The sequence below is a fragment of the Stegostoma tigrinum genome, chromosome 11 (assembly GCF_030684315.1).
Source record: "Stegostoma tigrinum isolate sSteTig4 chromosome 11, sSteTig4.hap1, whole genome shotgun sequence".
Lineage (NCBI taxonomy): Eukaryota > Metazoa > Chordata > Chondrichthyes > Orectolobiformes > Stegostomatidae > Stegostoma > Stegostoma tigrinum.
The window spans coordinates 83,674,187-83,686,085 of record NC_081364.1 but is presented as its reverse complement, the minus strand read 5'-3'; positions in this window follow the sequence as shown (position 1 = coordinate 83,686,085).

The window sequence follows — 11,899 nt, the reverse complement described above, 5'->3', positions numbered from 1 at the left end:
GGACATCAACTTCTTCTGAATAGTATCGCAGCCAGGCCCTTACCTCTGTGAAGATTAAACAGTGATTTATGACCATTAGCCCCACTTTCGCTACCCTTTCACTGCTCACAATGGAGGACGACATTCGGATTCCCTTTTAACATTTGCTGCCAGCATCATTTAGTTCAACACTTCCCTTCTGAACTACTTATAATTAACTCGGTACACATTGGGGTCATCAATAATCCTCATCATTTGTACCATTTGCCACACTTTCCTGCTTGTGGGAACATTCTGACACTGTCACTAAACAACCTCCTGCTGTAAGACAGACTATTGTTTCATTACAGTTTTGCCTGAACTTGTGTTCAAACTTACTTGCTGCAAACGCCTTCTTGCTCCTTTTGAAGTTGGACCTCCTCCAAATCAAAATTATTCTGGATTGTTCCTTCCTCTTTTCTGTAGCCAAAATAAATATCTTATGATATGGTGCTTCCTGAAATGATCCATGTCTGATATTTGATCGATCGTGTGTGTGTATGTGTGTGCACAATAATTATAGAAATGGTAGTGCAGGTTGAAGATCTCATCAGGATTCTGAACTTTAAAAATTGGAGCATTGTATGAAAAACAAATATGTTCTGACTAATCATGATTAAACAAAAGCCTCCTGATTTCCCCTCAACTCTGGTATTTACCAACCACACTTCAGGAAGGGATTTGAGAGGGTGCACAAAACATTCACAAAAAATATTACCATAGATGACAAACTAGACAGCCCTGTGGAGAGGCTGAAGGAGCTTGGGCTGCTCTTGGAGAAGACTAAGAAGTGATTTTAAAAGTGTTCAAAATTATAAGGGATTTGGTTGGAATGGATAAGTACAATCGGTTCCTTGTGACAGAAGGCTTAAGAAGAAAAGGACACTGATTTAAGATGATCAGCAAAAAGAACCAATGGTGACAAGGATTTTTTTTTAAATAGCATCATTAGAAACTGGAAAGCTCTGCCTCATTGTGTGGTGGATGCAGCTTCAATTGAGGTCTTCAAAAGTGAGCTACAATTTTCTAAAGGAGAGGTTTCGCAGTATTACACAGTAAAAGGACTTAGGAGTGAACGTAGGCAAGTCCCTCTTTGAGAGCTGGTACAAACATTATTAAATCATTGTCTCTGGGCTATTACCATTCGATGGCTATACAACATTGCACAAACTGCTAGCTCCCCAGCTATATCCTACCGCTTTGTCATATTCTGAATAATGATTCATTTTGTCATGCATGCAATTAAACTTACTCAGCAATTATTTCGCTGGATCCTGAAGAAACACAACTTCCATTTTCCTCACCATTTGCACTGTCAACAGTTCCAGAACTGCAATTGATCAAAGAGGACAAATTAAGTCATTTAGAACAGGCAAACTCGTCCAGAATTAAATCCAACCCAATTCAACAACAAAAAATCACAGCCTTGAGAGATGGATTGTTTTGACTTCCACAGGATGCCCACAGGCCTTCATATTGAGGCAGTGCTGGGGTGTGGGTTGGAAGAGACAGAGCAGGGCAATAAGGAGAGAAAACCATTTCTTCAGTATTTCACCCTTGTTGAAAGCCGTTTCTGGGCTATGCAAGAACTTGATACTGAAAGACAAGCAAAATTTAATCTACCATTGAAAAGCTTTGAAAGCTTTATGCTAATTCAACATTATCCCATCTCTCAAAATAAGCCAAACATTGCAGAAGCAGTGAAGCAGTTGCTTCATGTGATTGCTATTGTCTGGATTGGTGCTCACTGCACTGCCAATTGGGGTATCTTCCTGAGGCAACCCTGACATAATCCTACAGCAAATCCCAACAGTTTCCTTTCACAGTATTAGATCCCAAATACAATACAACAGGTTTAATCTGTCGTCACATCAAATTTACTTGTCAATTACTCCTTCAGTTTCTGACAAACTTAGGTTTCCACCCACCACACAGTGTGACATGTCAATATTTTCACAGCTGCAACTGGTCACAAAACACCAAATAAATCATTTTACTTGTGCATATGATCACATTTTTAATTTCTGGCACTCTTATCAACATTGGGATTTGTGGCTGTGAGGGGGAGCCAGTGGGTAGCTGAGGTGTAAAGATGTCAAATAAAGAACCTCTGCACTGGGACAGACAACAAACATCCCAAAAGAAAGGATTTAAGTTTAACTTCCTCATATCTGAAAACGAAACTCAAGCTCTTTACAGACTATTGACAATTCAACCCTCACAAGCACAGCTTGTAACTCAAAGTTTGATTCAGAGCACTGATGTAGGAATTTGTCTTTGCTCAAATTCACTGAAGCTTAAGGTCAGATTAGTCACCATTGGCTGTTTTGCTGAAAAAAAAATCATTTTTCTATCCTGCTCCTTTAACAGTTCTGAGTTTCGTGAAAGATCTGGACAGAATAAGCTCAGGATTAATTCAAGGTCTCTGACTTGTGAAAGTGCCTGACTCCATGAATACACATGACAAATGACCAAATTAGATAATTCAAAATGCAAATTATTCAATGGCAATATTGTATGGGAGAAATACCAAGGCTCGGACATGGGGAGCAGGTCACATTCTTAATTGAAGACATATTTCTTCAAATGTTACGGACATTTGGAGGACACTTCAATGAACTTGGAGGAAGTTTGTGGGGAGGGTGCAGCTGAGCAGGAAGGAGGAACACAGAGAAGTGCTGAGGTGGGGTAGAGGAGATTAACTCATTTCTTCAGCAATTTTACCAGAGCCACATTGTCCAGAAATATAACCTCAATATTGATCTGAGAACAATTTCCCATCTAAGTGTTTTGGATGCTTCAATGGTGATGCTATTATTTCAGACAACTGTCTCTGTTATAAATTTTCGAGGGAGGCAGCCCAGCAGACACTTTAATGTGACTGCTATAGTCTGGAGTGGCACTCATTACATTGCAACAAAAATTTTGAAGAAATCAATGGTTCCCCATCATTCCCTTTTCACACTGCTGCATTCCAAATGAAGCAGAATTAAAACATATCAAAATTATTTCCGATCAACCTTGCTTCCTCATGGTTACACAGATGCCTGGCAAACTTTGATTCCTACCCACCCGACAATCCATACAGCCAAAATATCTGCAGCTGTAAGTGCACATGAAGCACAAATTAAGAAAAGGATTTGCATCTACAACTGACTTGTAAACATTGAAAATAAATAATGAATCCCAAAATGCTCAGTATTTCAAGTCCCCATTAGGTCAAAGTCCACATGAATGACTACACTAGATGGTTTGCTTTCCAAATTTTCAGAGAAAATATGTAGGACACTCCAGTTACATCGGCTGGTGCATTTGAGGGGAGGTGGGAGGTTTCGCAGTTTAGCATTGTTGCAAGTTAGACCACCAAGGTCTGGATGTTGAGGGCCAATCAAATTTTCACTGAACATTTTAAAATGTTTTCTATGGATCAAAGGCTGAAATGTGTCATTGATTTAATTACTGGCAATGGCCTCAGAGGGAATAAAGCTGTTTCTTTAATGTGATTTTTATCGTCTCGAATGGTGACATAATCTTTCAAGAGCTACGATATTCACAGCAATTTCTTTTCATGGTATGTATTATGAATGAAGCACAGAAGGATGAAACTTACTTTGAAATGTCTGCAGTCGCTTTTGGTGAACTTGGTTCTTCATCTTTCTCAGAGTTTGGGCTGTCAAAGGTTTTAGACCTGCAATTCATGAAGACCATAAGACCATAAGGCAGAGGAGCAGAAATTAGGCCATTCGGCCCATTGAGTCAGTTCTGCCATTCAGTCAGGATGATAAGTTCCTCAACACCATTCTCCTGCTTTCTCCCCATAACCCTTAATCCCCTTGATAATCTGTCTCAGTTTTAAATGTACTCAATGACCTGGCCCCTGCAGCCTTCTGTGGCAGTGAATTTCACAGATTCAACACTCTCTGGCTGAAGAAGTTTCTCCAAATCTCCAATTGAAAAGATCTCCTCTTTATTCTAAAAGTGGTCCCTCGGGTCCTCGTCTCTCCTACCAATGAAAGCATCTTCCCAACATCCACTCTGTCCAGGCCATTCAGTATTCTAAAAGTTTCAATTAGATCACCCCTCATCCATCTAATCTCCAATGAGTATAGTCTCAGAGTCCTCAAACGTTCCTCATATTTTAAGCTTTCCATGCCCTGGGCCATTCTCATGAACCTCCTCTGAACCCGTTCCAGGGACAGTGCATACACAACCTCAGTGACAATCAGCAGTAACAGTTGGGCTGAGAAGGATGCTGATCTGCCATCCCTTTCACTGGACCAGCAGCTGTCAAAACTGATCCAAACCGTCAACTGGTGAGTAACGCCGGCAGCAATCTCTGTATTGGTCACCGCTGGAATCGGCCAAGGCCTCCAGGTTTCAGATCCAGCAGAAGGCCTGCAGCATGAACCACAAGCTTCCATCTAAAATTTCTTTTTACAACACTAAGAACAGAGCAAATATTAGAACAACAGCCAACTGTTTCTTTAATGTAAAAACAAACAAACTATGGACACCGGCAATCTGAAAGAAAGGCAGATGTTTCTGGAGAAACTCTACAGGTTTTGCAGCATCTGCAGACAGAAAACAGAGTTCAAGTGAAGCCAGGTGACACTTCTTCAGAGGTGTAAAGTTCTGAACAGGGGAACCTTAACTCAAAGCGCCCACTCTGCTTTCTCTCCACAGATGCTGCTAAGTTTCGGGAGATAGCCTCTATGTAATGCTCCTGAAAATGCCAGACCTCCAGCAGCTGCCCTTCATATTTCTGTATTCCGATTAAAGCATCATTTCCTCACATATTGGATCAATACTTACTTTCTGATCTCAGCAACTGTCTTTGGAGGAATTGGATTTTCAAGCTCCTCACAGCTCAGAATGTTATCATTGTTTCCGCTGCTGAAATTAGTTGTGAAGAATGTCATTTTAAACAAATACTTGCACCCAGTAATTCTTAGCTCATCGGCAGTTTCCTTTGTATTCCTTGTACTCTGAATAAAGCAAAACCTTAACCACTTATTGTATTCAAACTTACTCTTTCATGACAGATTTTAGAGTGCAAGGTTTCCCATCTACCTTGTAGTTTGCACTTTCAGGTGATCTGCAAATGGTCCTAAAAGTGTTATCAAGTAAATTTGAGCAAACATCCACATCCACAAGAAAATTATCTCCATACATCTGAAAGACATTGAGTCGGCATTTTGTGCCGTTGACAGCTAATTTTCTAACAACGGGTCAAGACGCAACTACAGAATATGGTCATTGGTCTCCCCGAAACCCCCAACGGTAGTTTGCAAGATAAGACCATGAGACTGGAGTGTGGAAGTAAAGAGAGAGAGAGAGAGAGAGAGAGAGGGAGAAGGATGCAACAAATCAATTTCTTCAACATTTTATATTTGTTGCAAAGTCTAAAAATATCTCAAACAAAGAGCTCCAAGCCCAAATATAGAAAGGCAACCAACTTTCCAGTGAAGAACTTCAGATAGCGTCTCTACATACAGGGCTGAATGTCCCAAGTCAACTGGCCTTGGCCTGAGACATGAAATTCTTGGCAAAGTGGAGGGGAGTTCAGGAGGAAAGCTGAACTCTCTTCTGCACCATTATACTGTATTGTCAGAGGTGGGCAAAGTAGGTGGTTTAATGACTCACTGGGCATGAATCACGTCACCAGCTGACAGCCACTTGTGTCTATCTGTCTCTCTGGTAAATATTAGAGTTCCTCAACTCCCGCAGTGGACATTGGCCTGCAAATCTCTTTTCTATAAGCTCGGCAATGACAATTGTAAAGATTGCAGCTCTGCCCCTATTTCATCCTTTTGTCAACTGTTTTTATGAAAAAAGATCACCCTCCAGATTCAGTGTGTTCATGGACAGCAGCAGGTTTTTCTTCAAAACCTTCACAGGAGATTTGAAAGACACCACAGGCAGACTGAGGGGAGGGGATGAGGTAGGAACCTCAATTCTTCAACATGTGGTATCCTTAATTCAGAGCTCAGCTATCTAAATGTTTGGCGACAAATGAAGATCTGAATAGTGAATGGATGAGCAATTTTTTTCACTGAACACTTTTGGATCTTTTCTGTTAATACAGCTTTTCTTTTTAAACAAACAAAATCTGTGTAGATTTATTGATACAATCAAGCAACTTTGTTAATGTGATTGCTGCTGTCTAGTGTTTGCTGCATTGCTGTGGGAGGAAGGCCCTCCATAGATCTTACAGGAAGTGCCAGCAGGTTTTTTAACATTGTTGTATTTTGGATGAAACTTAATTAAGTCACACATTAGACTAAAGCTTACTTTGTGTTCACTGAATCGATTACTGGAATCTCTTCTGCCTCTGAGGTGTCAAAGCTTCCATATCTGCAATTGGTCAGACAGCACAAACTAAGTGATTTTAAACAAGCTTGAATCTACAATTTGCATTCAGCCACTGAAAAACATCTGAAGGTTTGGGATTTCGGCATTTGAAGCCTTGATTACCGAGTTTGTTAAAACATTACACTGAAACTCCAATTTGGCATTTTACAGCATACCTGCCACATCCCATACAACAGAGAAGAGTAAAACATTCAATGTGGTTCTGTCTCATCTGATCGTAACTTCAAATCTACATTCCTGCCTATCTGAGTGACCTTTCACTCCCTTGCTCTCAACAAGTATCTATTTATCTTTCCATTTACAGTATTCCAGCGCTCTGCTTTTACCATCTTTTCAGGAAGAAAACTTAAAAGAATACCCACATTTTGAGATATTTAAAAAACCACTGTTTTAAGTTGACAACCACTGAATTTTAGACACTCGCCCTTCATTCTAGTCTCTTCTGTAAGAGGAAACACCGTCTGCATATCTACCCTGTACAAATGCTCAGGTTTTTTTCTTTCAATCACATTGCGCCTTCCGCCCTAAACACCGACTGATGCAAGCCTTGTCTGTACAAATTTTCCTTGTGAGGCAAGTCACTTAGGCTCGGTATTATTCTGGTAAACCTGTTCTGAACTGCCTCTCATATATTTACTTCCATCCTTAAATAAGGCTGACCACCACAAAGAAAAACATTCAAGATATGGGCTCACCAGTGATCCCTAATTTTGTGTTTAAGTTCCTTCATGATAAAATGAAAACATTTATTTGCTTTCCTAATTACTTAATGTATCTGTACATAAGCAATTTGTGATTCATGCACGAGGATACCCAGAATCCACTGTATCTCAGAGCTATGCAATCTCCTTCAACAAAAAAAACTGCTATGCTTCCTGCCAAAATGGACTTCAAATTTACCCATGTACAACTGTCTTTGTCAGATCTTTGACGACTTGCTCAACCTCTCTTTCTCTGCAGTATTCCAATGTCCTCTGAGGTTAATTTTTAATGCATTTTTGTCTCTTCAGCACATCTGTCAGCCATAAATTCATTCCTTCGTAAGTCATCGACTGTTCGTCAATACTTCGAAAACTTGGCCAGAAACAGATTATTAAAATTATATTGGAATTATGTGATCCGAACAATTTTGAGCTCCAGTTAATTCTCTGTCTCAAATAAACACCTAAGTAAATGAGAACACTCATGCAAAAAGGGATGAATTCCTTGGATCTAATTACAGAAAACCAAAATAACTGTAGCATCTAGTCAGCCTGTTTCTCCCTTTCACTATGGATATAGGAAAATCTTGAAATGTAGGATGTGTGTAAGGTGAATGGATACTATTAGCATCCATTGAATTATGATGATCTTTTAGCTGAATTCAAATGGTTGACTCAAACACGAATCTTAAACACAACATCTGTCCAATTAGTAAAATGGATTTGAACTTTCGAATGGCATGGAAGCCATTTTGTTGTTGACTTTTTAAAATCTCGCAAGGATCTCCCTGCAAATGGAAACATTCACCAAAAGACAATAGACAAGTCAGTGATCTAAGCAGCCAATGTAATAAACAGTTACACTGTGAAAGGAGGAGATAGTAAATATAACAGATGATTGTCTTAACCAGAACGATCTCAGAGCTTAATGAGAACCAACCTCCTCAAATTTCAACAAACCACATTTTGCTGAGATTCCTTCGTTTTACAAATTTTTCGCTTGACCTTTAAAAGAATACCATCATCTAAGATGACTACAGGCACAATACAAAAGCAAATAAGAAAGTAATAACCTGCGATGAATCTTTATGCACTATTGAACCTCTGAGAGATAATATGAGACACATGAGTGAGCTGTCATGTTAAAAATTCGAGGGCAAGTATAGGTCATCTTTTTCTTTAAAACTCAAAAGCTTATTGCTGGAATTATTCTGCTGGAACATTTATTTACTTGGGCAAAGAAAGAGAATATTTTGGCCACAGGAAAAAAGAGAAACCCAAATTCCCTTTTGAAAGGACCAGCTGGATCATTTCTGCAATCCATTGGGTTCATGAAAGCCAGCTCATTAGCTTACTGCTTTGAAGAAAAATCTAATCACCTCTGGTTATTTGCTGATCTTCTCAAATTTTATAAGCATAGCACATTTGTGAAACTTTTCATCCCCGGGGTGTCCCTATAATGTCAGAGGCACATCAATTGAAGGTCAGCAGTGGTGAGAATTGCTTTGTCTCTGAACTGAGTTTTGATCAGTTACCCCAAAAAACCATTTGTGAATTGCATAAACTGTTAAATACTCACCGACATTCAGAAAACTAATGTATTAAAAAAAACTGAGGTGACAAGAGAAACCATCACTGATGTCATTTGAAAAATATGCAACCCATTATGACAGAATTGCGGTACTCCTGCATATTTCAGTGGTAAACAGACATTCATTTGACCAACATTTCAGTTTTGCAAAAAGGCTCCTCATACTGCATTCAGCTTCCAAACTTTTATTGTTATGCCCAACACAGACTTACAGAAATTGATAGATTTTGTTCAATTAAAATAGCACTCTTCCATCCACTACATGCAGAAACTTAGACATCCCAAACATTGTTTCAGGAAGCTCCAAACTACATAAAAAGCATTGAAGGAAGTCAATGTTACATTTTATCCTTAATCTCAAGGTCTAGTCATTGTCCTAACACATTCACCGCACTTATTAAACTTTGTGTTGTACTGGGTCAAAATCACTTCATTATTGCGAAAAAATAATCAAAAATACTTTGCCACCTGTCTCTGTATTATGTTTTGTGAGTATGTTTTATTCACTTTTGTCCCAAACCACTAGCGGGGTGCTTAATCATGATTTGTGCCACCATTTGGGATCAGGGATATTGGAAGGGGATAGGGGCACAGAACAGGAGAACTGAAGGACTGCTTTGCCTTGTTGTAAACAAACAAGTTCATCACAGGATGTTGTCAAGGATTCCTGCAGGAAATAGGAGAGCCCAAAATAGTTACAAGTTCATCTTCGAGAAAAGAAAATCTAATGTAAATGTCGGGGAAGCAGAATGAACGTCACACACTGGATTTCCACATCTCTTTTCTTTTCATTTTGAAAATTAGAACATGTGTGTATTGCCCGTGAAATCATTCTGACTGCATTAATATGGCACAATATTTTGTGGGTCCTTTAAATCTCTTATGCATGCAAATCCACATTTAGCAAGAGATTACTGAATGCTGCAAGGCACCTGAAAATGTTTGCCAGTCTCCTTTCCTTCTACACTTCCCTTCTGAAGTACCTATATTTCACTCTGTACACATTGGGGTCATCAATAATCCGCATCATTTGTACCATTTGCCACTCTCTCCTGCTTGTGGGAACACTCTGAGATTGTCACTAAACAACCTCCTGCTGTAAGACAGACTGCTGTTTCATTGCAGTTTTGCCTAAACTTGTGTTGAAATTTACTTGCTGCAAACGCCTTCTTGCTCCTTTTGAAGTCGGACCTCCTCCAAATCAAAATTATTCTGGATTGTTCCTTCCTCTCTTCTGGAGCCAAAATAAATATCTTATGATATGGTGCTTCCTGAAATGATCCATGCCTGATATTTGATCGATAGTGTGTGTGTGTATGTGTGTGCACAATAATTATAGAAGTGGTAGTGCAGGTTGAAGATATCATCAGGATTCTGAACTTTAAAAATTGGAGCATTGTATGAAAAACAAATATGTTCTGACTAATCATTATAAAAAAAACTCCCGATATGCCCTCAACTCTGGTATTTACCAACCACACTTCAGGAAGGGATTTGAGAGGGTGCACAAAACATTCCCAAAAAATATTACCAGAGATGACAAACTAGACAGCCCTGTGGAGAGGCTGAAGAAGCTCGGGCTGCTCTTGGAGAAAACTAAGAAGTGATTTTAAAAGTGTTCAAAATCATAAGGGATTTGGTTAGAATGGATAAGAACAATCGGTGCCTTGTGACAGAAGGCTTAAGAAGAAAAGGACACTGATTGAAGATGATCAGCAAAAAGAACCAATGGTGACAAGGAATTTTTTTTTTCAATAGCCTATTCAGGAACTGGAAAGCTCTGCCGAATAGTGTGGTGGATGCAGCTTCAATTGCGGTCTTCAAAAGTGAACTACAATTTTCGAAAGGAGAGGTTTCGCAGTATTACACAGTAAAAGGACTGAGGAGTGAACGTAGGCAAGTCCCTCTTTGAGAGCTGGTACAAACATCAAATCATTGTCTCTGGGCTATTACCATTTGATGGCTGTATAACATTGCACAAACTGCTAGCTCCCCAGCTATTTCCTAACGCTTTGTCATATTCTGAATAATGATTCACTTTGTCATGCATGCAATTAAACTTACTCAGCAATTATTTCGCTGGATCCTGAAGAAACACAACTTCCATTTTCCTCACCATTTGCACTGTCAACATTTCCAGAACTGCAATTGATCGAAGAGGACAAATTAAGTCATTTAGAACAGGCAAACACGTCCAGAATTAAATCCAACCCAATTCAACAACAAAAAATCACAGTGTTGAGAGAGGGGTCCTTTTGACTTCCACAGGATGCCCACAGGCCTTCATACTGAGGCAGTGCTGGGGTGTGGGTTGGAAGAGACAGAGCAGGGCAATAAGGAGAGAAAACCATTTCTTCAGTATTTCACCCTTGTTGAAAGCCGTTCCTGCGCTGTGCAAGAACTTGATACTGAAAGACAAGCAAAATTCAGTCTACCATTGAAAAGCTTTGAATGCTTTATGCTAATTCAACATTATTCCATCTCTTAAAATAAGCCAAACATTGCAGAAGCAGTGAAGCAGTTGCTTCATGTGATTGCTGTTGTCTGGATTGGTGCTCACTGCACTGCCAATTGGGGTATCTTCCTGAGGCAACCCTGACATAATCCTAAGGCAAATCTCAACAGTTTCCTTTCACAGTATTAGATCCCAAATACTGAACAACAGGTTTAATCTGTCATCACATCAAACTTACTTGTCAATTACTCCTTCAGTTTCTGACAAACTTAGGTTTCCACCCACCACACAGTGTGACATGTCAACATTTTCACAGCTGCAACTGGTCACAAAACACCAAATAAATCATTTTACTTGTGCACATGATCACATTTTTAATTTCTGGCACTCTTATCTTATTTTGGCTGTGAGGGGGAGCCAGTGGGTAGATGAGGAGTAAAGAGGTCAAATAAAGAACCTCTACACTGGGACAGACAATAAACATCCCAAAAGAGAGGATTTAAGTTTAACTTCCTCATCTCTGGCAAAGAAACTCAAGCTCTTTACAGACTATTGACAATTCAACCCTCACAAGCACAGCTTGTAACTCATAGTTTGATTCGGAGCACTGATGTAGGAATTTGTCATTGCTCAAATTCACTGAAGCTTAAGGTCAGATTAGTCACCAGTGGCTGTTTTGCTGAAAAAAAATCATTTTTCTTTCCTGCTCTTTTAACAGTTCTGAGTTTCCTTAAAGACCTGGACAGAATAAACTCAGGATTA